The following is a 26,986-nucleotide window of genomic DNA, read 5'->3' as shown; positions in this document are numbered from 1 at the left end:
AGAACATGACATTAAAATGACTCTGGAAGTCTTAGCTCATAGGAGACATAGTAAATACTCAGGAGGTACAGGAAATGAAGAAGCTCTTCCCAAGTCCTGAAATCAAGCAATAAATTTCAAAGAGTCTGTCTTTCTCCACCTAATGGGTTTTAATACTGACAATCCTTTTGTAGATTTACTCTCATTTTTGATATTTAGCTGTGGTTATTTTTTTACTGGCTTTTTTTTTTGGTTGTTGTTATTTGGATGCTTAGGACCTAAGGCTAACGGGAGACTTTGTTTTGTGAGGAAACTGTAGTTTGAATGAAATGGGAACCAAACCCTATTTTGACTGGCTTTATGTGCTGATCAGCAAGAGGGTGTCTTGAACCATGGGTTCTTAAGAGCACAGATAATCATACAGAGTAACTGTAGAAGGACCACAGGTCCATTCCCTTGTTCTGTGTATAGATGAGCTTATCTAAATCACTCCTAACAGATCTTTCTGCTGCATCATATCTAGTAAACATGAAGATTTTAACATTCCTTTTCTATACATAGTAATTTTTGTTTGTTTTCCTCCCTTTTTCAGCCTAAATTGAGCCCCTTTCTTTGCCCTATCCTTGTGCATTGAGGTTTTCCTTCACCTTTCTTCGTTTTATTCTTTCAGTGAGCATTTACACCTTTCTTTATCCCCAGTGTGCTCCCATACCCTAGGAGGAGTATGGAGAAGTCCTGAGAAATACGGGAGGAAGGATTGCTTCTCATGCTTCATGCAAGAATGGTCACAGCTCCGTACTACTAAATACAAACATCTCCTGTCATAAGAGAGATGCAGTGTGAAGGCAGGAGGAGGAATGTGCAACTCAGCAGTGCCAGGTGCAGATGGAGCTGACATCTCTTGGCTGTAGGTGCTCTGTAGTTATAGAAGACTTTTCACAGGTGAGAGGGTTTAATTGCGGAGAAGCTTACAGGCTTTTCTGTTTCTGTCCTATAAATGATTTGTTGGCAAGATTAATTCATATAAGAGTTTGATTCCTCCAGGGCTGCAGAATGAGAGAATGGAGAAGGGGAATGCAGTATTGGCTTGTTTTGAAAATATTTGTATTTTGGTGTTGTGTTAAGCAGGAAAATGCTAACTGCCTTTCCTTGCTGACAGCAGCTGCCATTAGTAGCTGTTCCTTGGAGAGGATAAAGGAGGAGCTCTGGGCTTCTTGCAACTGCTTGTCTTAGAATCTCAACTTGATTTTGGGTTTTAAACCAAAAGGAAAATGTCACCATAGGGATGAAGGATCCCAGATTGCACTGGTAGAGGAGCACGAGTCCATGTGACCTCTAAGTGGACTGCTGGTCTGTTTTACTGAAGGTTAGATGCTGCATTCTATGTGAAGGGCATACAATGCGGGATGTTCTTAAAACTCATCTACATGAGCAAATGGCAGCATAAGGCTTTACTCTGTTCATCAGACATCTGTAAGTAGCAAGGGTAGGCAGTTACCTGAAGGAGATTCTCCTTGATACTGTCAAGAATTTGTGTGCTGCTACCTGCAGACGCGAGGTAAAAGGTGGCATAGATCTGCTGTGTCTCTCTGTCTTCCTTGAATCTATACTGGGGAAAGAAAAACCGTTCACTCAAGACTTTGTCTCATCGATGCACAGGTCAAGTTTGGCTTTGGCTGCTTGCTTTAATTGCTGTTTAATGGAAAAGCTATAAAAAGCCTGTGGAGCAGCCAGTAAGTCAGTAATACGTATGGAAAAATCAAGAAGCGCATGCGTTCCCCAAATGGCACGAGAACAGCTGGGGGTGTGATTTTCTGAGGTCTTTCCACCTTTTTTCCCCCTCAGAAGCTCAGAGGAAGCTCTGTCTGTCCCTTCCCTTGCCTTAGCCCAGCTGCCCTCTGGGCAGAGCTGTGTGTGCTGACTGTGCATCATCCAGCACTACCAGGGAGCTCTGCCCAGAGTGAGGCCACAGGGACTTTTATTGTTGGGATTTTGCAGAAGCGAAGATTACTGCTGAACCGAGGAGAGTGCTGTGAGCTGAAATAATCAACAGCGCTTCCATCAGCGAGAGCTGGATTGCTTTGTGAGTGCAGTATGAGTACTACAGAGTTTAAAGGAAAAGAGTGAAAGGTGTTAATGATACCTCCTCATTAACCTAATCCTTCAGATGGGTGTTTTGAGGATTAGGTCCTTTTTTCTCTCCCTGCCAGCAAAGTGATGCATGATCTGTATTCCACCCCTTCCTTGCTGTGCCTGCTCTTTCACAGCGTGGCTGCGTAACACCTCGCACTGTGGTGTCCCAGTCATGGTTGACATCTGCAAAGTGATAATGCAGAGCAAGTTTCAGTGTACCAAAATGGGGTTTATTAATGCATACAGATGCAGTTGTCTGCTGTTGTTTATTAATGCATACAGAGCTGCAGATGAATGAAGAGGGTCTGTCAGTGAGCAAGAAGGCTGCTTGCTCAATGCTGCAGGTTTCTCACCAAGGGCTGTGTGCACTGTTGCAGGGCGTCCTGCTTTCTGGGTTCCTTATGGGAAACCAACCTGGTTTCTGGATGACTGGTTAGCTGTGCTGATTTGCTTATACCTGCAAAGCCACGAGGGATGCAAGACTGCCATTTGTTTGGTTCTTTGGAATAACGTAGATCTGAACAAAGAGTCAGTTATGCTTTTTGTTATGTGATTAAGTAGATCTTTCTTTCTTTTTAGCGCATCTCTGCTTCCTGTGCTTTTCCCACTGCCCCAGTTTGTGGTTTGATGGGGGGGGGGGTGCCGAGCAGAATGAATTTATGGTGGTTTAAAGCAGTCTAGGTACCTGGCCATGTGGTTGCTGTTGGCTCACCCAGCACAAGGTTAGCATTGCCTGGTGTCACTTCACATGGGTGAGCAGAGCTGTCCTGGCCTGCCCTTCAGGCAAGGTGCTCAGCAGGAGCACAGGCCTGACTGCAGAGCTGTGATGGGATGCTCTGGGAAGAAGGCCATGCTTGTTTTGTTGCCCAGCTATCACCACCTGCTGTTCTCTCCTTGTGCCATGCTAGGACAACCACAAAGCCTGTGGTGCTGCCCCTTCTCCCCCTCCTGCGTGCCCTTGTAAGAGCTCGAAAGAGAGAGGATCATTGTGTGAGCACACAGCAGTGACTGGGAACATCTGCTCAAGCCAAAGAATAAGCAGAAACAGCAATTTTGCAAAGCTGCTGGGAGTTTGGGGAAGTTGAAGTGATGAGTAAGAACTTTGCTGTCCAGTCCCCAGTGATGAGGTGTGTGGGGTGTCCTGGCCCAGGCAGAGCCCATGCAGGGCAGGCAGTATTCCCTACTGGGGCAGCTCTCCTTGCACACCCTGCCTGCTTGGAACGCTTGGCTGGAAGAAAGAAGGTTAGTAGAAGCAAAAATTCCTACCGCATGCCTACCAAGTGGTGGCTTCATTTGGCCCATGGTGCTGGAAAGCAGTTTTTAGCTGGGGCATGTCTCCATCTCCATCCAGTCTGTGCAGCATCCAGCCCCACAGAAGAGCAGGGAAGTGACTCCCAGGGCCTGTCTTGTAGAAGGTAAATCACCATATGGGAGCTGATGGCACAGTGTGACTGCATGAGGTGTCTTGGGAGGCAGAGAGGAAAGCCAGGGCCTGCACCTCTTAACATAAAAGAGGCTGTGTGGGTGCCACTTCCTCAGCAGCTGAAGCTGTTGCAGTTTCAGATCAAGCTGGGGTTTCTATCTCACAGTGCTCATCTTAAGGGGATGCTTGGGAAGAACTTTTGCTCCATTATAAACTTTCAGAGGAGATGAGATTTCAGATCAGAATCTCGTTTAATTTGTATTTCCTCAGCAAGCGCTGAATTTTTCAGATTTGGTACTTCTGAATGTGTTGATGGGATTTCTGCTTTGAACTCTGATGGCAGTGTGTTTTTGATATTTTGCAGATTGTGTTCATAATTGCCTTCCAATACCCTTGATGTACCCTCCTCTTTTTCTTGAAACGTTAGCACTGGATTTTTTCACTGCTACAATACCTTCTTTTAATTGTTATTTTATTAATACCCAGTAGTTGCTTTGTGCCAGTCTTCTATCTCATTCACAGTATCAGTATATGATGCCCTTTAGATCCAGTCTCCTAAGGTTCTTTGCAGCCAGAAACTAATGGATTATGCGGCCATCTAGTAAATTGATTACCTTGTGTCTCGTGGTGAACAAACAGAAATTAAAGTATCTAAAAGTCTAGAAAACTTTTGGAAAATGCTTCTTCCCTCCCTAACCAACATTTTATGATCTGCGAGGTTGGAATAATTCAGTCTTGGAAGATAGTAGTGAAGATGGTGAATTAATTTTCCTTCTCATCAGTGGTCACCTCCTGCACTGCAGCGATTCAGAATGACAGCCCACCTCATTAAAACTCTGCCCGTGTGTACTTGATATTAAACAAATCGGATAGCTCTGAGATTGCTTATTTATTCCAGAGAGATAAGGCTGAATTGAACCAAAGCAGCTTGCAGCCTGATGTGTTTCAGCTGAAGGCTGCTAATGACGCATCCTAGAAACACAGAGCATCAGCAAGTCCTTTGTACCTTGCTAATATTTCCCCTGCAGTAACATGAGTGCAATTATAGCTTGGAAAGATGGGAGCTGGAAGGCTGGAGGAGAAATCCGAAAAAAGGATTTCATGATGCAGAGTCAGGGGGTGTATGTGGGTGAGTGGGGAGCAGTACTTATAAATAGTTCATGCTGAAAGCTGCTTTAGGAATGTACAGGAATTTGGAAAGATACAGGTGAAGCACTTGTAAATGCGCTTGTTTTACAGAAAGAGGAGAGCAGTGTGCATGCAGGTTGAGGAAAGGAGCAGAGAAGGAAAGCTGGACGGGAGTCATGGAAGGGGTGAGAGGAAGTGGAGCCTTAATGGGGCGAAGCTGGGGAAGAAAGAGGTCAGTGTGAAGCTGTTTTCGGGAAGGGATGTAAAACTACCGTGTAGCTGATGGAAAATTTACTGTCTTGCTTGTGACCACTAGGGAGGAGAGATTGCTGCTGCCTGCCCTCCCTCCCCCCAGTTCATCTTTTGATTTATAGTAATAAGAAACTGTCCTTCCTAAGAGCAGATCATGGGGCTCAGCCGAGGGATTAGAGCCGCGCCGCTGACCTCTGAGCGTGCTGCGATGCCGGTGAGTCATCGGCTCATCCTCTGTACTGGCAGGCTGATGGATCCCCTGGCAGCTTGTTGGTGGCATCTCAGTGTTGCTGCCTGAGATGTGCCTTTTGTGCTTAAACTCTGACTTGAGAAACAAGTTCATTCCCGGCTCTTTGTGTTTCTCTCCTCCTCCTTTTCTCAGCTTTTACTTCTTAAAATGTAGCCTTCTTTTGACAGATCATCACCATGGTAACTAACAGGACCGGGCTGCCTACAGAAATTGTAGTAATAAAGTGGTTGGTTTTTACACATGATGAAAAGATGATGAAGCACAATGATAGGTGATAAAGACACAGGTAATTGCTCTAGAATAATATTGCTGCCAAGAAGATGACTGAACTTCCCACACAGAAGATGAACAGATGGCGTATTTATTGAAATTCTTAGGCTGCGAGCAGGAAAAATGTAATTGATGGCTGTGTAGGTTTTGTTTCAGTTTACTATATGCTAAATGGAGCTGGGGAGCAGTGTGCCAGCAGATGGAGCCCGTATGCAAAGCCACTACTCTTCTCGTTGGAGAGCTTGTTTTTCCCCTTAGCTCAGAATTCCAATCAGAGCCATAAAAGCAGCAGAACTGCTAATTGCTCTGATGCATTTGCTGGTTTAGATCTGTCGTGTAGCCCTGTTTTATTTTAGAAAGGGTGTAATGCTTTTGTAAGAACGATTGTGGTAAATTATCTCAGCCTGCTGGGAGTGCTGGAGGAGAAAGCAGAGAAGTGAGTACTTGTGAAACTTGTGCTCAGTGCTGGCTTGCTGGCTCAGGTGCACAGTTGTGTTAGTAAACAGCAGCTGTAGCTTATTTGCTACCATGGCTGCTGGAGACTCTCTTCTGGTGGGACATTCTGTTTTGCAGAATCCACGGGAAGACAAAGGCAGATTTCTGCTCCAGTTGCTCTCTCTGCCTTATTGAGCATAAGATAAAGCTGATTAATCCGAGGTTCTTGAAGTGTTGTCTGCCTGTGTTTTACTGTATATTTAGAATCGTTAAGAATCATTAGGGTTGGAAAAGGCCACTGTGATCATCTGTCTAACCCAACCAAAGATCATCTAGTCCTGTTTGGTCTGAATGGCTCCGTTGCCTCTTTGTCGTGCTGTGCCAGAGCCCTGAGCATGCAGGACTGTGGCATCACTGCCAGAGGGCTAAGAGCCCTTAGTTCCCCAAAAGATCATTCCGGTGCCACCCAAAGCACAGAAATGCCTGCAGGAATCATTATCTAAAAAGGATTGCTCTGTGAGGTGCAAATAACCCCACTCGTGACAAGGAGTGCCAGCTTTTTTCCCACGTGCAGCAAAGCTACGTGTTCACAGAATCACAGAATCGTAGGGGTTGGAAGGGACCTCCAGAGATCATCGAGTCCAACCCCCCTGCCAAAGCAGGTTCCCTACACCAGGTCGCACAGGTAGGCGTCCAGGCGGGTCTTGAATATCTCCAGAGAAGGAGACTCCACAACCTCCCTGGGCAGCCTGTTCCAGTGCTCCGTCACCCTCACCGTAAAGAAGTTCTTGCGCACATTGGTGCGGAACTTCCTATGCTCCAGTGTTGGCAAAGCACTGCTGGGAGAACAGCTCGAGCTGAAGTGCTGCTGTCAGGCTGCTGCTTCCTGAGCTGCTCCAGCAGCCCGGTGTGCCCTGCTAGCTTCCCAAGTGCACTGATGTATTGGTGAGAATGTTGTGTGCTGCTTAGTGCATCGTAGGGCTCTCTTTATCCACGGTCTGGTGCTGCTGTATTGATCGGGTAACTCATTTTCTCATCAGGTTTGGTAAGGAAGCCACTTCCCACCTGAGTTTACATCCTGCAGCTCCTACTCATATTGACTGCATTTTGTAGGGGTTGCATGCAAGGGGCTTTGAGGGGGAGTGTAAATAAAAGAAAAAACAGGATCTTTGTCTATGATGACAGTGTCAATAAGACTGCAAATACATGCAGTATAGAACAGACTCCAGGACGCTTTGCCTTAGGGAAGAGCTGTAAATTGCGAGTTCACCTCTTGGCAGTGTTTGTGTCAAACTCACCCTGCCTTCCTCCAGATTGTCAGAGCACCCACATCTTCCGTGGCACCTGAAAAATCTGATTTCGTATGCAAATTGCTCCTGTTTAGGTTAAAAACTAGCTTGCTGTCATTCTTTTTTCAAACTTCTTTCCTTTTCTTACAGAAAAGGAGGGGGAGAAGAAGTATGGAGAAGGTGTATCACTTAAGTAACAAGATGAAACAAAATTCATCTTGCTGGCAGGAGAAAGACGTGCTTTTTTGAGACCTGTCAGCCAGCCAGCAAATGGAGCATTAAGTTAAAGAGACGCCAAAGAGATGTGCTATGTTAATAAAAGAGAGGATAGGAAAGGAAAGGAAGAACACGAATCTGAGCACTGAAAGGAGACTGGCTTAGCAGCCGTATTTGAGCAGTTACTCCAGTGCGTGGAGTGTGATTGGAGTCGTATTAACCCAGCTTGTTGACTGTCATCATGCAGCCATGGGTTCCTAAAGAGCCTTCTGATTCACTTTAAGTGTTGGTTCTCCCTGCAGACCTGGCTGGGCATGAGGTACCTGAGCTGGTGGGGTTCCTTGAGGACAATGGTGGGGGCCATTGGGATCTTCAGAGGATGAGCCGTGCATGAGAGAAAGGGCTGCACACATTGGCCTGAGCACAGCTGTGGGAGCTGCTTGCTAGGCTTGCTGTGTGCTCCCCTTCCTGCTTCCCAGTTCTGCCCCTCATCTGCCAATTGAGTGTTTCAGGCAAAGCAGGTCAAAACATTTTATTCCAAACTTATTTTCCTGGCTGACAAGTTTGGCATCATCTCATAAAAAGGTGCATGAAAAGATACTGTCATTTTGCTGAAAGAAATTCTGGAATAATTCTGGAATATTTTCAGAGTTAGAAACTGAACCTTTCCTATTGCTTTTCCACTTTCTACTTCACCTTCTCCCTCTTCTTTCTTCCACCTTTGTTCCTCCTCCTCATCTCAGTTGTGTTTTTTTGCCCCTCTGTTTGGCTATGTAAAACCTGTCAGGAAGGTTGAGGGGGATCTAAACTATTGTGAAGGTAGTGGCTCTTCTTGGACTGTTTCCTGCCTCTGATGCCTTGAGGTTCCTCTCATTTCCCATCCTTATCAGGGCAAAAAGAGCCTGTAAGGCAGAGTGAGATCAGAAAGGTGCGTTTGGCAGGTGAAGCTAGTGGAGCAGTTTGTTTGATTGGCTGACTGAAAGCTGCAAACCAAGCAATTATTTTTTCATCTTCTGCTGTAGTTTGCCATCATGTGTGTTCAGATTAATTTAAAAAATATTTTTGAAAGTTGAACCAATAAAGGCAATCCATGGTGCAGTGACAGAAGCATGGCTGTGCTGTGTCAGGGCAGAGAGCACTGGCCCTGGCTGCCAACAAGTGCTGGGGGGAGGCTTTAAGAAGCAGAGTTTGACTGTGCATTCCCAACTTCTGACAGCCAACAGGTTGGGGTCTCTTTAAGCCAGAAGTGTCAGTATGACATTTGTGTTTGGTAACCCATGAGGAGCTCATCTCCATTTATCCATTTGCTTTTTGACACCATCGGTGTTTCTATCCCTTGCAGCATCCTGCAGCAGGGAGTTCCCAAGCCTTGTGCTGCATGAAGCCCTATTTCTGGGCACTGCATTCTATACCTGATACCTGCCTGTTTTTTTGCATGCCCCCCAGCTGCTCAGGAGCAGCGACACCTCCTTGCTTATTCACCACCTCCATACCACTTGATTTTTTATTACCCTGATTTCATTGTCACCTCTTTCTCCCTCTGAAAAAGTCAGATTTCTTCCTTGAGCAGAAGCTGTTGCATACCTCTGCTTCTCCTAACCGCTTTAGTGTAGCTGGCTTGAAACCTTTTCAGAATTTCTACCTTGCATTGAGAAGTAAGAAGTGCGGCATGGTTTTGTAGCAGCAGTACTGCTTTTGTGCTCTTACTGCTTTTCACATTGCTTTATTTGCCTTGTTACTGAGGCACCAATCTATTTTCAAAGAATTATTTGGAGAGTCGTTGAGATCCCTTTTCTGAGTGAAAATAGCTGAATTAGGTCCTTCAGGTTCTCTGCAGGTAACACTGATGCAACATTCAGCTTCCTTGCTCTAGGCCTGTGGTCATGAGTGTTCCTTCTACACCTTCATCATCTTTGACCCCGGCAGCTCTCTGGAAGGCATCTTATTTCTGCAACACTTGAAAAAGAATTGTAATTAAACTTTTATGCCGGCAGGAAATTGCTTACCACAGTTGTTTCTTGGTCTGCCCTCTTATGATTCTACATTTAACTTGCTAGAAGTTCACAGTCTTTTATTTTTATTTTCCTCCTTTGAAGATGATATTTGCGTTCTGAAGGACATTTTTTCTCCTTTTTTCTTTACTGTCAGCAGTCATCTTAATCTGCCATGTAACCCCATCAACAAACTGAAATTTAGCTTTTGTTGTTGCTGTTCATTTAGAGCGTTTTAACTTGGTGATACAGGTAGCCTGGTGCTTTCCTGTGATACCTGTACAAGCTCTCTTGGAAGTATTTCCAGCTTTTCAGCTATTTCGTGTTATTACTACACAGATTTTTACATAGTTCTTTTTTAGAATTTATGGCTTGGATTTCTGTGGGCTTTTTCTCTTCTGTAGGGCTGCTGAAGAGTTGCCTTTCTTGTGCATCTGAAGACCAGCTGCTTCTCTGACACAAGTTTTTAACTCGTTATTTACAACATCTAAATAGTGCTTGCTTAACTGTGTCACAATATTTTCAGTGTCTGCGTGTGGTTTCACATCATTGCTGCTTGCTGTTTGCATACCCCAGTCTCCCTTAGCCCTGCAGCCAGTGTCCCAAGTCGGCTGCTTTTGCTAATCTGTTCCTTTTTATCCCATTGCACCGCTTCCCCACTGGCTTTACTTGCTGTGCTGCTCCTCTGCTCTCCACATTTGGGGATTTTCAGGGTCCTGTGGGTTTTGTTTGCCTCTGAACCTTCCCTGCTGCCTCCATGGTTCACAGATCAGGAGCTGTCTTAACATGGAACTGGGGAGTGACAGTGGAAGCTGCTCATTCTTTCCAAGCATCTTATTTACAAAGTACTTATAGTTATGTGTTGTTTTCAGATAAATGCTTTTCCAAGTGATAGGAATGTGCAGTATTGCAGCTGAAATTCACTTATAAGCAAACCTCTGTTGCTAAGTTGTTGTGTAAGCCTAGAGTTTACTTTGAGTAGTGCACATGCTTTTATCCCCTCACTTCCAGCAGAACTGGAAGGGTTCCTGGTGGCTGGACTGGGGCTCCTGGCACAGGACAGGTCTGATTTGCAAAGACTCATAAATGGTTTAGGTTGGAAGAGACCTTAAAGATCATCTACTTCCAAGCCCCTGCCTTAGGCTGGCTGCTCCCTACCAGCCCAGGCTGCCCAGGGCCCCATCCATGGCCTTGGGCACCTGCAGGGATGAGGCACCCACAGTTCTGGGCAGCAGTGCGAGGGCCTCACCGTGCTTTGAAATAAAGGAAAAGCAGTTAGCTCTTTGGGGTCGGACAGAGATTTGCAGACTAGCAGCAGAGGGATTTGTAGGGAGTCCCCTTCATGGCCTCATGAGGTCTGGGGATGTCATAAGGAGCAGGTTCAGAAGGAACAGAAGGAGGGGAACCTTCATGCAGCAGGTGGTCAGCCTGCAGGCATCTCTGCTGGAGGTTTTCTGGGTTCACAGCAGTTCTTTGGGTTCACAGAGAGGCTGGAGAAGGCAAGCCATGTCAGGCTCAAGAGATCCTCAGAGATGACTGAAGATGGGAGGGTTACAGAGGAGTGGAGGGCATGTGTGGGTGTCCTGCTCCAGCTCTTTCCTAAGGCTCCCACGTAGGGCAGTGGGATGGAGGGCAGGCTGCCTGGGGAGACGGGTCCTTGTGGGGAGGGATGGCTGCAACTGTGTCCTCATCTTGTGCTGAAGCTCTTGGAGTAGATTTTGATTTACATCTCTGATCTCCACCAGACCTTCACCTAATTGAGTAGATTGACCCTGGCTCGTACACAGTAAGCAATTAATCATAGACTGACTAATCAGCTTTCTCAATGGCTGGCACCTTGCAGAAAGGCTGAGAATCACACACTACTTCCACTCACCAGTTTTATGCTTCAGGATTTATAGTCAGCTAATTCTATTGGATTCAGTGGATTTACTGTAAACTTTAATTATTATAAGCTCTGAAATGTAATGGAAGTTACTTTGCTTAGCTAACCGAGGTGGATATTTAAAAACTAAGTTCTGTAGATGCTTTAAGTGATTGCACTCAGTAGTTCTACCACGCTGTTAACATTTAGCTCAAATCTGTCATATCTATCTAAATGTAAATACCCTGAAAACCGAGTATCAGAGTGTACAAGTATTATTTAAGGTTTAAAGGTAGTTTTATTCAAATGTCTTCATTTTTATCTTTCCTCTGGTTCACCTTTTCACTGCCCTGAACTGTGGAGGACCTCCATGAGCTTTTTCATTGCTTCCCATGACTGCTAGACAAGTGGAGCCCAGTTGCATTCTCCTCTGCTGGCTGTGTGCGTTATGCTCCTTGGTGCCTGTGTTATAGAAGCTTCCTGCTTTGCTTGGTTTTCTCATAATGACTTTTGTGTCCTTCATGTGGCCTAAAATTGTCAGTGAAAACATGTTCATTTTTTGCCCTCCAGTCATATTCTGAGCTGGGCTACCCTTGCAGCTGTGTTACTGATAGGAGAATGTCCTCTGCACGTTTTGCCTGCGCTGTTTGTCTGCTGGCTGTCTTTTCCCTGTTTAATTTTCTTTTTGATGCTGGTAGGTAACTGTATTACACTCAAGTGGAGTTGCACAGAAGCACCTGGAACCATAGCTGACCCATTCAAAGTGGGTCATTCCTGCACATATTGGGATTGAAGTATTTCCTTAGTCCTTTTAAACTTTTCTTCAGAGACACTGAAAGATTTTGAGGACCACAGACACCTGCTGCTGAAGGGTTCCATTTTTCCCCTCTCCATTCAACAGGAAGATGACAAATCCTTGTTTAGGAGCCTGTCTGGGGCTGGGCATAGCCCTAGCATCCTCCTTTCTGCTTATGGTGATGTGCTCCTGACAGGTCCCTGGGCTGGCACTGACATGCACTGAGCATGGGCAGCTGACAGTGCTTGTGTGTGTCAAGTGCTGTGAAGGCTTTGTGATAACATTTCTGGTGGTTTTGGCTCCTTATTGGCCATCTGCATTTGCTCATGCATCTCTAAATGGTTTTACTGTGCATCACGAGCAGCTGGTCCCTTTCCTTCAGTCTGATACGGCTGCTTATCAGTGTCACTGAGATTAGATTGCAGTGTTTGTACATGGCAAGTGTTTGAATTAGTTAAAGCCACTCTGCATGCATCTTTATTCTTTAGCAGTATTCCCAATCAGTGCACGTGTTGCTGTTGATTTGTTTTTTTTCCCCTCCTTGACTATTTGGTCCTGTCTTGGCCATCCTCATCCTTGTTGAGATTGCTGATAGAGTGGCTGTTTTCTTCTCTGCCTCTTGTATCACTTTCCATGGTACACTGGTTGTTACTGCCTATATTCCTGGTCCGTTTGGCTCGTCTGCCCTGCTGTGTTGTTTCAGTAGGAGCCCATGTGCTGACTTTGTGTTCTCATTTTAGTTTCCCTCTGCCCAGCATGCTTTCTGTTGGCGTTTTTGGAGGTCCAGCTCTGCTCTTCTCCATGTGCTCACATGCATACTGGGCTTGGGTAACTCCCAAGCTCTCTAATTAGTCTGCTGTTTCCAGAGTGCTTTCTGGACTCAGTTGCAAGGTGAAGAGCACTGTCAACTGTTCCTTGATTTCTGATGAAAAAATGCCATTTTTCTGGGGAATCCCAGCCTCTCTTCATTTCATCTGCAGTTGTTATGTTTTTGGTTACGTTTCTGGCAATGCTCTCTTTCAGTGCTCATCCTTTCTTCATGCTGGAATATTACTAAAAAGAAAAAACGTTCACCTTTAATTGGAAAAATAAAGTCCTTAATATTGATTTTCAGGTCTGTAAATGGGTTTGGTTCTTTCTTCCATTCTTGTGTACATAGAGTCTTTATTTGGAAATCTACCTCTTGGGGAGTTTAAGTTGGCCTGTCTGCACGCTTTGTTCTTAGGGGTTCATTTGTCCACCAGTTTCTTTGCTCAGTGCCCCCATGGGCCGAGTGCTGCTCCAGGCTTTCCTTCCTCCCGCCTTCACTGACACAGCATGAAGTGTCTCACAGGCAAGGAAGCACAGAGACCATTGGCTCTACTGAGGCACTGGCACGGGTTGCCCAGAGAGATGGTAGATGCCCTGTCACTGCAGACACCCAAGGTCAGGCTGGATGGGGCTCTGAGCACCTGATGGAGCTGTGGGTGTCCCTGTTCACTGCAGGGGAATTGGACCAGATGGTCTTTAAAGGCCCCTTTCCAACTCAGTGATTCTATGAATCTTAGCAAATATCTGTGAGCTGGACTGCTCAAATCCACATAAAAAATGGTTGAATTATAGTGGGAGACCTTGACTGGAATAAGTGAACCCCAAAGTCCACACTTGTGGCGGAAGGTACTCAGGATTGTAGTGAGCCTGGCCATTGGGCAGCACATGGAGTAGCTACAGGGAAACTGCTTAGTCAAATTACAGCTGATGTAACAACCTGAATGGGTACAATTTCTTTGTGTACTTTAGCAGACCAGGTCAGATTTCTCTACCATAGCCTTAGCAGGCACATGGATTTTGTTGATACTTTTTGTTGATATAGGTGAAACTAATCTTTTTGTTTGTGATTAATGATTTATGAGCTCATTTCAAATAGTTTTCAGGTGTGGTTTCAGGTATACAGGCTGTGCTTTGTGCTGTGGCACTTCATGGCTATTTGCTGAGGAAATGCAGTGCAGTTCAGGCACTTGTACGATGTGTACACTGGTTCTGCTAAGGCAGTTTCTTCTTTGAGTCTAGGACTTATCACCTATAGCTGTTAGCAAGCAGTGAGTGAACGCAACTTGGACAGAAACGCGTTGTGTGAATATTTCTGAGTTCACAATTATTGCAGGCACCTTCCTTCCAGTGTGGGCACCTCCTGTATGCTATTATCCCAGAGGAGGAGAGTGCTGGGCGGATACAGGAGAGTTCAGCAAGGCTCATTTGGTATTCTTCACTGCTGTGTTCATACCTGTGTAAGAGAACTGCACTGACCCGCAGTCCATTCCATGTGGATTTCCAGCTCGCTGACTCCCTGTGTCCTGGTGCACCCTCAGAGGCCTGGCTGTTTCATCAATTCCCTTTGTCTCATATTTCTTTTGAATGAGGTTTGCGCCAGAGGGAGAAGAGCAGTATTGCTTTGAACCTAAAAAGCAGGAGATGCATTTGTTGTTGCAAACTTTGGAGGACTTTGAGGAAGGTTTTCTGTAGGGGACAAAATGAAAGCGTAAGATGTTGCTGTCTGTGTGCGAATATACTGCAATCCTCCTTCCCCTGCATATGAATTACAGTCAGCCCAGTTCCCCTCCAGTGAATGCTGTGTTCAATGATAATTGTTTCACGAGGAAACTAAAATGGCAGTGCTGTGCTGTGTTAATGATAGAGACTCTGGAGAGCTTTGGACAAAAAGGTTTGGCACATAAAGTGGGTCAGAAAGAGCAGAAGCAGATATTAGTGCTAATGATAACATCAAAAGTCCTGGGAAGAGAGCATCAGTACAATGTGAGACACAGCCTGTGTAAGGAGTGGGCTCTGCCCTCCTCTGACTCCTCAGGTCCAGACATTTCTCCTGCCCTGGTGGCTGGCAGGAGATTGGGCTGTTTGCTCTGCAGGGCTCTGCAGGGCAGAGGAGCACTGTGCAGGTGTCTGCGTGAAGAGATGCATTCAGCTGGGCCTGTTGGAAGCCATTTGTTCCTGCTGTAACCTGGTCACACCAGGGCTGGCTGAGCTCTCGCCTCAGCAATAGATAAATCAGAGTGATGTAAGCCTAGTGCTCCTGTAATAAGGAGAATTAGGAAGTGGATTGAGAGGGGCTTGTTTCAGAGCTACAAAGGCAGCAGAGGGTTGGTGGGGCTTTGAAGGAGGCGGCTGTGTGGAGCTGCCATTGAACTGGAAGCGATCCGTGTCGCCAGGGAAACAGGCTGCCTGTGATTCCCGGCCAGAGGATGCTTGGTCTTTGAAATAATGGTGTAAAGGTTTTTGAGACGCGCACCGTCCGGGTTTTAAAAATAACCACTTGACATTTAGCGGGGTATGAAAGGAATATTGCTGCAGTTTAGCTGGTGGTTGACAAATACTAATAAAAACTGGGTCCGTTTGAAGAGGGGTTTGAATGTTGGTTCTGCTAAAGCTCTCCCAGCACAATTGTTTGGGGGAGAAAGAATGAAGTGGGAGGTGAAAGGAAAGTGTTGAGTAGACAAGGATGGGAGCTTTGTTCTCCTAGCATAATTGTAGCGGTATTTCTGCATTACTTTTTCCATTGTAATGTACAAAGGATGTACCCAGGAGTAAAGTTAAGAGTAAGAAATTAATGTGGGAGAGCAAAGAAAGAAGCTGAGAGCACGGGAATTGGAATGAAAGGCTCGACATGTCTTCCATTTTCCTTCATAAATATGGCAGTCTGGTGGACTTTGGAGAAATATGAATTAAAGTGGATTACCACAGAAAAGATGGTAAGGGCCCCAGCAGAAGTTTCAAGGTAGAGTTCAGAAGTAAGGGAATGGCAGGATGATCAGTAGGAGGAAGCTGGGAGCAAGCAGCTTCTCTGATGTGAATGCAAGCATACTGCCTGCAGTTGTCTGCTTCCCTGGGCTGGGTGGCAGCTTATCGCTTGCTCCGTGCGTGGCAACTCTAGGTTGACTCATGGAAGTCAAAGGGCTTGGTGTCTGGAGCCAGGTCTGCAAGCCCCTCCTGAGTAGAGAATTTATTCCCTTTCCTTCCTCACGTTTTCTATCTGCTTCCCTGTGCACTCTCCTGCTTTCAGTGCTGAAAGCAGCTGTGTTCAGATGGCATGACTTTTATTTTGCAGCCTTTCCATGCTGTTGCTGAGAATGGGATATTACGGATGCCAGAAACAGAATTTTGCTGTAATTAATAAAGTGCAGGGAATAGGTTCGATTTCTCTGCAGGGAGAACTTTTACAGCAGAGACAATGGGATGGATTTGGCCTGAATGATGTAACTTTTCTTCGGGGAATCAAATCTACATCCAAAATCTGTGTTCAAAGCAGAAGTTTCATGGATAGTGAGAACAGGACGTGATCTCACATCAAGTATCACAGAGCTTTCTTTAACGTACCTTAAAGGTTAAGAAAATCCCAAGTGTTTATCACTGGAATGTGAATTTAAGCAGCGAAGTGAATGTGTATCTGAACAGGAGAGAATAATTACTTACAGCTTCAATTTCATGATAACTGAATGGCTTTTTTTTTTTTCCAAATAAAGAGCTAGCACTCATAGGCTGCAGGATGGTCAGGAAAGCTACATGTAAGGTAGTTTTTAAAAAACCCTGTTAAGTGGTATTGGCTGTTTTATCTCTTGTTTCTCAGGCTAACATTCCTTTGGTGGCTGTCACATGTTTACCAACCAGCAGCCTTCCTCGTTCCTTGGGTCATAAAGTCAACAAGTACGTAACAGAGAAAAAGAAAGAGCACCACTCCAGTCCCTGAAATTCAGGTCTGTTCCCTTTTGTCCTGCTTTGCCCTGCTTGTGTGAGCACCACAGGTCCAGAGGATTTAGCAACCTGTCCCAGGAAGAAAGCTTTGCAGTGTATTCTTTGTGAGAAGAGTATTCTTGGGAATTTTCGCTGCTTGCTTGACATGTTTTGCAGCTTTATGTAAGGACAATTAGGTAAGCCTGGCGTTTTGAATAATTTGTGGCTATTTCTTGGTGAGAAGATAGCTTTCCTATTTTGTTGCTTCTGTGACAATTACAGTTTTTTAAAGGTAAATCCTGAGTTACAGCAATTCTTGCTACTGTGAATTTGCATGCTTCTTGGGTTTTCTTAAAGCAGTAATACAGAGGTCTTGGAAATTGCAAATAATGAAATAGGAGTTAGCCTTTTCATCTGTTCTCTGCTTTGACTTTGTGCTGTTTCCTACTGGCACTTAAGATTTTACTGTAGAACAGTAGTTAGACCATAATTATAGGCCCACAGTGAGTAATGTGAGTGCAGAGAATTTACATTCATGTGCAGAGGATACATCTGATCCCTGTGCAAGGGAAGCCGTCAATACTTGCAGATACTTGTGGCTGGGATAGGTTAAGAAAAGGGTCTAAATGTAGCATGATAGTTGTGGGAGAATATAGCTGAAGAGATCTGAAATAAAATAGTAAGCAGCCTTGGCTGCATGTGTCTGAATACATCTAAGGAATCATGCTGCACTTTATTCTTGGGGTCTGCTATGTCAAGTGTTTTGCAGAATGTGTGCAGGAATGGTTGTTCACGTGGGCTGAAGTGTCAGAACTGCAAAAGCCCACAAAATATGTGGAATCTATTTTAGTTAATCTCCATTGCATCTATTTTGGTTAATAGTCACCTCTGCCTCCCCCCTTCTCACTGTCCTTCTGACTCTCAAGTGGCATAGCTCTCCATTCTAGTCTTGAGAATGGGATCTGATGGGCATCTTGCTAGGCCATTCTTGATTGTTTTTGAAAGGTGATGGTAATTAAGAGAGGTGCCATAGAGGACTGGAAGAAAACAAATATTGCTCCAGTCTTCAAAAGTGGCAAGAATATATAGATAGAAGGAAAAAATCTCTTAAAGTCAGGGTGGTGAGGCACTGGAACAGGTTGCACAGTGATGAGATTGATGCCCCATCCCTGGAGACTTTCAGGATAAGGCTGGATCGGGCCCTGGCCAGCCTGGTCTAGCTGTGGATATCCCTGTGCATTGCCGGGCAGTTGGACTAGATGGCCTTTGGAGCTTTCTTCCAACTCTAAGGATTCTATGAAGAAGGAAGATCTGGGGAGCTGCAGGCTAGTCAGCCTCACCTCAGTCCCTGAAAAGGTGATGGAACAGCTCAGGCCATCTCTAATCATATGGAAGTCACGAAGGTGATCAGGAGGACTCAGCATGGATTCATTGAAGGGAATCATGCTTAATGAATCTGGTTGCCTTCTACGATGTCACCGCTGTACACATGTAGACATCTATGTATCCTGACCATTAAAACGAGCTGATTCCTACCTTATCCTGCCTGTTGGACCTGATTTCCTCTCCTTTGCTACAGGGCTTGTGGTTAGCTGAATCAGTTCATGCCCTTCTCCTTTCAGCCCTAGTAATGAGTTAATTAGTTTGTTATACTAATGCATATAGAGAAAATTTCACAGTGGTGTGGTAGAAGGTGGCAGTACTTGCTAAGCTCTTAACTCTGATAAATTCGTGAATCTAGAAACTACTGACATTTTTCCCCAATCAGTTATTTTAATGGCTTTTGTTATTGTTAAAACATATTTTCCCAGGGTGTAGGTCACTTGGTCAATACTAGAGGGCTAGAAATCATCCATAATAAAATCTTTCTTTGAAACCACACCCTGTCTGTATTCTTCCGCTTCATAGCTCCCTTTAAATGCCAGCAATTCTTCCATCCTGTTCCTCAGCAGCTGCTGCCTCAGCTCAGTAACTGGCTGTGCAGAGTGTGCATGGAGGTGGGACAAAAAAAACACCTAAGGGTCCCTCACACCAAGTGTGGCAACACAGTGAGTCAGTCTGGCTGCAAGCAACGTGTATGGAACAAATCTCAGTGTAGGAGTTTCCAGGAATGGTGTGTCTTCTGCAAGGCAGTATAGAATGACCTCAGAGGAAAGGAGAGCCTGAGTGCCAAGGTTGTCTGTGCTGCTCGAACTCTCAAATTTCACTTTTGCAATTGCGTGGAATGGTGATGGAGCCATGTTAGGTGATGTAGGGCTGAGGGTTGTTAGATGGTAATTGGTGGGTTTTCACAGACACGAGTCTCTTCACTACCAAGTGAACTTTCTTGTCTCAGCAGCTGAGTGACTGTGACAAATTCCCTTCTGTGTGCCATTTGTGCCTCTTTTTCATGGCCCTTTGGTTGTCCTAAATGCCAGACTAACTGTCTGTCTTTGTGGCTGGGCTTAAATACATGAGACAGAAGCATTTAGGTGAATAGCAGAGGGTATGCTCTTGTTTCTACTTAAAAAAAAATAATAATCAAGTACTGGTTGTGCTTTCAAGGCAAAATTAGGCACCTAAGCTGCCCTTTTAGCATTTCCCATTAGATGTTTTGTAATAATGCAGATGTTCAGCACTGCAGTTTAACGACTGGTCCTGGTCTAGGAAGGTCAGGAGCTGGTGATGCATGCCTGTCCCATGTTTTCTTTCTGATCAGCAGATTGCCACTGCTGGTATTGCCTGGATGTGTTTAAAGGGAGCTGAAAAAGAGATGAGCTAGATTGAGAAGGCCACGCTTGTAACAAATGGCTCCAGGCTTGTTGGGGGTGAGTGTTACCTATCTTTGAAAATAATCTTCCTTTCAAGAGAGAATTGAGCCACAGAGAAGTCATGGACCTTGTTAGGGTCCTGCTGTCTATTAACTGCTCTCAGTGAGCAGATGGTCTCCTCATGGCTTCCCAGGAGGCTCTCCAGGCATATGCTGTGTGCAGATCTGTAACTGCCGTGTGAGTATCCAGCATATTGTGGCCTCTTGCTGTTCCCTCATCCCCTTCAGCAGCAATTGGGAGGTGTCCATGGCCTACCAGGAGCTAACAAGGAGGTCAAGGAGGAGCCAGGAAGGTGGTGAGAGGGTGCTCTGTTTTCTGTGGGCACATGGCCTGCTCTCTGCAGATGGGAAATTGTGTAAGTATTAAGAGATTTGGTTTGATTAGCTGAAATCTTCTGTTGGCAGCACATTTCCAGTCCCTGGAGCAATGGAGATCAGACGGGTTGCCAAGGCAACGCACAGCCTTCAGTGAGAGGTTTACTTCTGCATCGTCCTTGGTCAATTGATGGAGTAGAGCTTATTTAGGTCTTTGAGGGAAAAAAAAAAAAAAAAGCTATTGTCCAGCCTTTTACTGTGGTGAGTCATTCTGCCTTGGGTCACCAGTGGAACTAAGAACGAGGTTTTGTGGGTGAGAAAAATAAGTACATGACAACATAAAGATCCCAATTAGATTCCTCTCTGAAGCGGTGAGAGCACTTCAGTTCTAAGTGGAAACAACTTATTCTTTTTCTCCCCAAACAAAAGGGAAGCATTAACAAAGATCCTCCTTTCTCCTTCCTCCTCCCCCTGTTTCTCTGTCTCCCAAATGTAAAATACGCATTTCCATTTGCTAGATAACTGTGCTTACTGTTGAATTCTCAACTCATGCGGTATATCTTTACATTTTAACTTTCTGTCAGTGCTTTGCTTGCTGTTCTCCACTCCCTCTTTTGTTGCAGAAGCCTCGATGAAGTCAGCTTGTATTAAGTTTACCTTCTGTTATTCTCCTTTTTGCCCGATCTACGAGATGAAATGCTCAGTGTGTCACCACCGTGACCACCGCCGCGAGGCTGCAGTTGAGGTGTGTGTGCGGAGTGGGCGGTGTGCTCAGAGTCACTCCTGTCTGCTGTTGGATCATTGATCTGGACTCCAAGTCAGGAGTTTGCTGTGGCTGATTCCTGGTTTTGTTGAGACAGCAGTGTTGTGCCAGTGCTGTGCTGAGTTTTCTCTGAAATTTTGGAAGGGACTGAGTGCAATGCTTGCACAATCAAGGAGAGCAGTGCTATCGTGCTGAGTGTGTAAGGACTTCATGTGCTAATAAAGATCCCTTTAAAGTAATTCTGGAGTTGATAGGGAAGACATGCTACAGGGCTAACAAGAACACACCTGGTGAGTTGAAGGTGGTATATGAGAAACAACATCAGAGTGCCCTTTTTGGTCTTTCTTACAGTTGAGATAAATGTGGGTTGTGCTCAGCAGTAGATACCTTATTAGTTCAGAAGAAAATAAGTGTGCGAGCTAGAATTAGGAAGCACTCACTGCATGGTTTAACACAGGGAGCCAGGCTGGCATTCTCTGAAAGTGCAGGTGCTCTGATTCTGTTGTGTGTACTTGAGCTGGTGTCATATAGCATGGGGAGAAAAGAGAGAATTAAAATAAGCCTAGGCACTGCTTGCTGAGATGCACGTTCTGACCTTCTCTGTCACAAAACTAGTGCATGGCCTTTGTAGACTGCAATTTGTAGATGAGAGGAAGAAATTAAAAAGGGTAGAGGAGCCTTTAGAAGTCTACATTTATTTATCCTTTTTTGAGAGGGTGGCATTTGATAGATGTGTCACTGTGGTGTTGCACGGTTATATTCTTTCTCTGTCTCAAAATACTGCATTAGTGATACCATGGCAACAAAGAAGTTGTCTTTAAAGGAAAAGAAAAAAAAAAAAAAAAAGCAAGCATGACTTCAGCACTCAAGAAAGGTGGCAGACTGACAGCCCAAGCCTTCCCTTTCTACCAGAAAGGCAGTGGTGTCAGCTGTGACAAAATGTATATGATTATGAACTCTGAGTTGTACTGTGACTGAAAACAAGCCTGGGACACGATCAAAGGCAAACCTACTGTAGTAAGCTGGTCGGGAATTTCTGAGACAACATATTCTTGTCACGCAGACAAGAATATTTTGTTAAAATTTGTAACTTCTAAGAAAAGGATCTTGAAAAACCTTTGCTAAATACAGATTGTGTTCTTATTCAGGATGGTATTCCTCTCTGGGCAGGGTATGGAGGCAGCAGGAGAAGCCAGATGTCTCTTGCCACAGCAGTAGGTTTTCTGGTGGTAGGGCAAAGGACACATGGAAGCTGCCAGTTTAAGCCTCTGCCCTACTTGGTTCAGACTTGAATTTGAACATGGGTCTCATCTCTAACATGAAAGCAGAAGATTGTCTTTTAGGGACTCACTTTCTTCTCACAGTTGATTTAATCCAAATTATATGAGTACTTATCACTGCAGTCTTTTTCTTGCTTTTCTACATCTTAGTTGAAAGTTTCCACCACCAGGTGAGTCCCCTCACTGCTCTGATAGCTGTTTTTACCATGGAAAATTGTTGCAGTGTGTGAAACAGAGTTTGAGACTGGCTTGTAAGTAAGGGTGAGAATTGGGATAGAAGGGAAACGACAGAGCACAGGCTTGGGCGTAAGGGTTTTCTCATAGCAGGTAGAGCACTCGCCTACACACTCAGTCTGTTAACAGTTTTCTAAAGATGTTGTCTTTTCCCTAACGCTGATCTCAAACTACTGGGAGTCTAGGAAGGGGACTTGCTGTCTGCTTCTAGTTTTTCGTTGCTGGTCTGGAGAAGCATTGACGCAAAGTTGTGAAGGCTGCAGCTCACTCTGGTTATCTCTGACATTGGTTCAACTCTGAGAAAAAACTTGTTTTTTTCCTTACAGGAATTCTTCATTTGGGGCAAAAATTAGAGGGTAAAAGTGTTTGAGGGGTTTTAGCACAAAAGATCACGAAGAAAAGAGTTTAAGACAGCTGTTCAATGGGAGGGAGGCAGTGTGACCACTGTAGACAGTGGGGCATGCAGAAAGATTCCAGCTACTCTGCCCAGCCTGAAATGCTCATGAACGTTGGCCTGGTAAAAGCCTTAAAGAGAGGAGGAGGGATTATCTAGGTGTTATGGTTGATTCCATCTCTGACTCTTGAGCACAGTAAGACTGTTTCTTGCTAAAAGTTTGTGCCCTGCTTTCCTATCACAGTTTGCCTGGCGTTCCCACAGCCAATACAGGTCTGAGGAAGGATATCTATATATATATGAGGAATCTGGTCAGAAGGATGGTTTGGGGTCAGACTGAGCTGAATGCTCCCAGTGTCCCAAGGAAAGGGGCTCACTCTGTGCGGGTCTCAAAGCCTCTCTGTTGTAGTAGTTTGTAGTTTGAGGCAGGGACTAGTGGTTGTGCAGGAGAACTGGGGCCTGGTTGGTACCACCATGTTCCTTGTGCTGTCTCTGCTGAACTTTCTCAGCCCTGATACGTAGGGGGACCAACTTCAAGTCTGTGAATGGCAACTCAAGTGCTGTGCTGCTCCAGTTTTCAGTCTCCCTGGTCTTGTTAACTTCAGTGTATTTTAAAAGCCACGTTGAATTTTCTAAGGTTATTAATAAGATTAACAATTATTCCCCGAATCATCCTTTTGAGACCTTGGCAGTTAGTTGAGTCACCTCCATTAGATGACATGAGTACTCCCCTGTACATTATGACATGCTTCTGTTTCCTTTTTTTCATTTGTATCTGTTCTGTGTGTGTGCTGAGATATGAGTGAGAGCCAGGACTCTTCTAAATGCAGAACATCAGGCATCATCATATGCAAACACAATGTACTTGCTGTTGCTGACCTGGAGTTGTTTGAAACACATCCAGCAAAACTAATACTTCATCCTTTCTAATGAGAAAATGCCTTCTGTTGAAGGCAGAATATTTCACAGAACAGTTTGCTTGGTCTCAACAATTGACAGGAGCATTGCTCAAGACTAGGGTGGCATTTCTGCTGCAGAGAAAGTCGTGTGGCTGCAGAGTATTATGTAGTAAGCTCTACAGTAGACTTTATGAGGTGGGAGATCTCACAAATTTTGAGATTTACTGGCCTGAAAACAGTGAGCCTGGCTTGGAAAAAAGGGTGATGGGTGCTCTCTGACGAGAATGTGAGACATTGTATTGGGAAAAGTAAAATGTGAGTCTATGGGAGAAATTAATAGAGTCATAGAATGGTCTGGGTTGCAAAGGCCCACAATGCTCATCCAGTTCCAACCCCCTGCTATGTGCAGGTCACCAACCAGCAGCCCAGGCTGCCCAGAGCCACATCCAGCCTGGCCTTGAATGCCTGCAGGGATGGGGCATCCACAGCCTCCTTGGGCAACCTGTTCCAGTGCCTCACCACCCTCTGTGTGGAAAAACTTCCTCCTAATATCCAACCTAAATCTCCCGTCTTAGTTTAAAATCATTCCCCATTGTCCTATCACTATCCACCCTCACAAACAGCCGTTCCCCCTCCTGTTTATACGCTCCCTTCAAGTATTGGAAGGCCACAATGAGACCTTTATGTCATCTGTTGGGTCTAGACACTGAAGGGTCTGTGTAGATCAACAGGACTTTTCTTGGTTGTTCTTTTGGACCTAAACTCTACTGCTTTTTGTTCACTCTGTGCTGTGGCTCCCATTCTGTGGAGTAGTGTCAGTGTTTCATTGGTACACAGAGTTGCTGGGGGCATAAACACATTGAGGCCTGCAAGTTATTTGGATGCTGCAGTTGCGTGGGTTGTAGAAGAAAGGGAAGGGAAGGTGCTGTACTGTCTCCAAAACCTTTGAAATTGCATGTTTCTGTCTTATGCCGTAAGGCTGCTTAAATCTCTAAAGGTGACCTGCAAACACACGAGCAACAGCTATAGATGGAGCTATAGATGGCTGCACTTTTTCACACTTCATTCAATCCAATTTTGCAGACAAATTTAATAAATGCAGTCAGGTCAAAAGTATCTTTCAGTCTTTCATATTCCTTATATAAAAACCAGAAGAACTTTCATTTCTTGCTATCTGTAAACCAGTACATAAAAATAAAGTGTGTGAAACTTGAACTTTGATGCAGGGCAAGTCCTCCTGCCTTGGGTGGGAATTTTACCCTCCTGCTACAGTGCTCCATGAAATCTGATTGCCTTTCTGATAATGTATTTGTGGATCACCTTGAGGAGAAGAGGAAAAGTTGCACAACTGTTCCCTCACAGTGCTGTTAGGAAGGGTCAGGCTTTGTCTCCTTTGATATAGATATCAGGAAAGAGCTGCAATCCTGTGAAAACACACATTTATTTCTGAAGTGTTTGTGTATTGTGTGTGCGGTGCACATGAATAGAATTGCCACCTGTCCAAGACTGATAAGGATGATCCTGGGAGCAGTGATCATGCACTCCTTATTCTAGCACTTTCCTATATGCAGAATTTGCTCTTACAACTTACCTCAATTGGAACTTAGGAAATGCTGCATGCGATGAGTTGCTTTGTCCTTTGTGGCACTTTCTCAGTTTGCATAGATATGGATTCATTATGGATTTTGCTGTTCTCCAATCAGTGTTATCTGTGTCTCATTAAGACCCTTTAGCTTTTTATTTTCATGCACCCTCAGAAAAGATCCCATTAGCCATATATCCTCTTCCACTAGGAATCTGCATATGGCACTATTTTCCTTTGTAGCCCTGACCTTGTGAGTGGGGAGGGTGAGATTCTGATGCTCATGTGCTTTGAGCAATGAGTAGAAGTGATTGAGAAACCTTCTTGGTGTTTCCAGTGCACCCAGAAGGGAATTTGCCCTTGCAGTAGGACTGCTGTCATCATTTCATCCCAGATAACTTTCCTTCAGTAGCTGCTGATTATTGCAAAGGTTGAGACTTATTACAGATGGACTCCTGTGCTTTGCTATGCTGTGACATTGCTGATAGGGAAGAGGATACGTAGGTATGCATGTAGGTGGAAACTTTCTAATACATCATAATAGCAATAATAATAACGTGCACTTCTATTGCCTTGCAGCTTTTGCTAGAACTTCTGCCCACACATCAGCCTACTTGGTTCACAATGCAGTGTGCATGCTAGACAATTAGTGGTTGATAATGAAAAATGTCATGGGAACCAGCAGGAAAATCATAGCTTACTCCAAATATATAATGAAATGTAATTAGTGTAGACAGTAAAACAGACAATTTATGGTTTTTTTCGTAATTAAAAAGTACCAGTAAACATTCCTATTGCAGGAAGCTTGGTATCAATTGGAATTAAAGAGCTATTGCCTGGAATAGGATTTTATGCAAAAAATTAACCCTTGCAAAGCTGAATTGATTAAGGCTTTGTTAATAGCAGACTCTCAAGTGCATCTGTGATGTACTTCTAATCATTTGCATGGACTCTTTGGAGGTGCCCAGCATCCTAGATGAATTGCTGTGAAACCTGCTGAAAAGCAAGTACCAGCTGGATATGATCACAGAATACGATGACTGTCACAGTGTGGCCAATACTTCTCTACTGCTCTTTCAGGCAGACCCTGCCTTGTGGTCATCTTTTAGCATGGAAGTGACTTTGAGGATGCTGTTACAGCAGGAACAGCATTGTAATATCTTGTGTTGTAATATCTTGTGCCCCCTGTGTCCTCTGCCAGATGCCTCATGTTTACCTCCCTTTTGTCTCTGATCTCCTCTTTCCTGGCTTAGGGCCCTTCCCATTGTGCCTCTGCTTTGTACTTCAGCAGAGCACACAGAGGATTGCATGCAGTTATGCTTGCCCTTAACCTGCTGGGTGTGTCAACACCATTTTCTGGCTTCCAATCTCACCTGGGGCTGCAGAACACATGGGCTCACTGTGGCACTGCATGAAGGTATCTTCATGCATTAATTAGGCATTAATTACTTAGCTTAAAAATGCATGAACGAGTGGAAGAGAGTACTGGCTGAATGGACTGTACATGTCTCAAAGTGCATGGTGGCCAGCTCCTTCCCTAGCCTTGGTTGCCCAGAGCGTGAACCAGGAATTCAATACCACACTGCTTTTTCTTTTCCATCTGGTACTGTGAGGCTGATTGTTTCACTTACGCAAGAAGCTCTGACACACTCCAGCAATGCTGTAATGCAAGTCACGTGTGTGTTTCTGCTCTTCTTCCCTCTCAGCGCCCTCCCAGGCCCAGACATCCTCCTGCAAGCCAGAGCAGAGCTCTAGCCCAAATCAGTCTTGAAATAATTTCCCAGGCATAGTCTTAGCCTGGAGATTCAATCTCGCAGAACAATCCCTTCAGCTGCAGGCAGAGAGGAGAGCTGGGACATGTCATTGGGACCACATGCAGGTGCAGCTCATTTCTTCCTGATCGCAGAGGAGCAGAGAGCCAGCGTGGCTCCAACACAGAGGAATCTATGCTTCCAGCAGGAG

The 26,986-nt window shown here is 44.9% G+C and overlaps 1 protein-coding gene across 8 annotated transcripts in view; it reads left to right on the top strand.

The window, feature by feature from the left end:
- SYT16 (synaptotagmin 16) overlaps positions 1 to 26,986 on the top strand; it is a 135,464-nt gene that overhangs the window by 17,911 nt on the left and 90,567 nt on the right. The window contains exon 3 of one of the 8 annotated variants that reach the window (XM_090141810.1): positions 4,775 to 4,895. The exons of the other annotated variants lie outside the window; for them this stretch is intronic. The gene's annotated coding sequence lies outside the window, so the exon portion shown is untranslated. The remainder of the gene's footprint in view (positions 1 to 4,774; positions 4,896 to 26,986) is intronic. 8 annotated transcript variants of the gene reach the window in all.

This window comes from Phasianus colchicus, chromosome 5 (assembly GCF_987193195.1).
Source record: "Phasianus colchicus chromosome 5, bPhaCol1.hap1.1, whole genome shotgun sequence".
NCBI lineage: Eukaryota > Metazoa > Chordata > Aves > Galliformes > Phasianidae > Phasianus > Phasianus colchicus.
The sequence above is the reverse complement of the archived record's forward strand: the minus strand, read 5'-3'. Positions and strand labels throughout refer to the sequence as shown.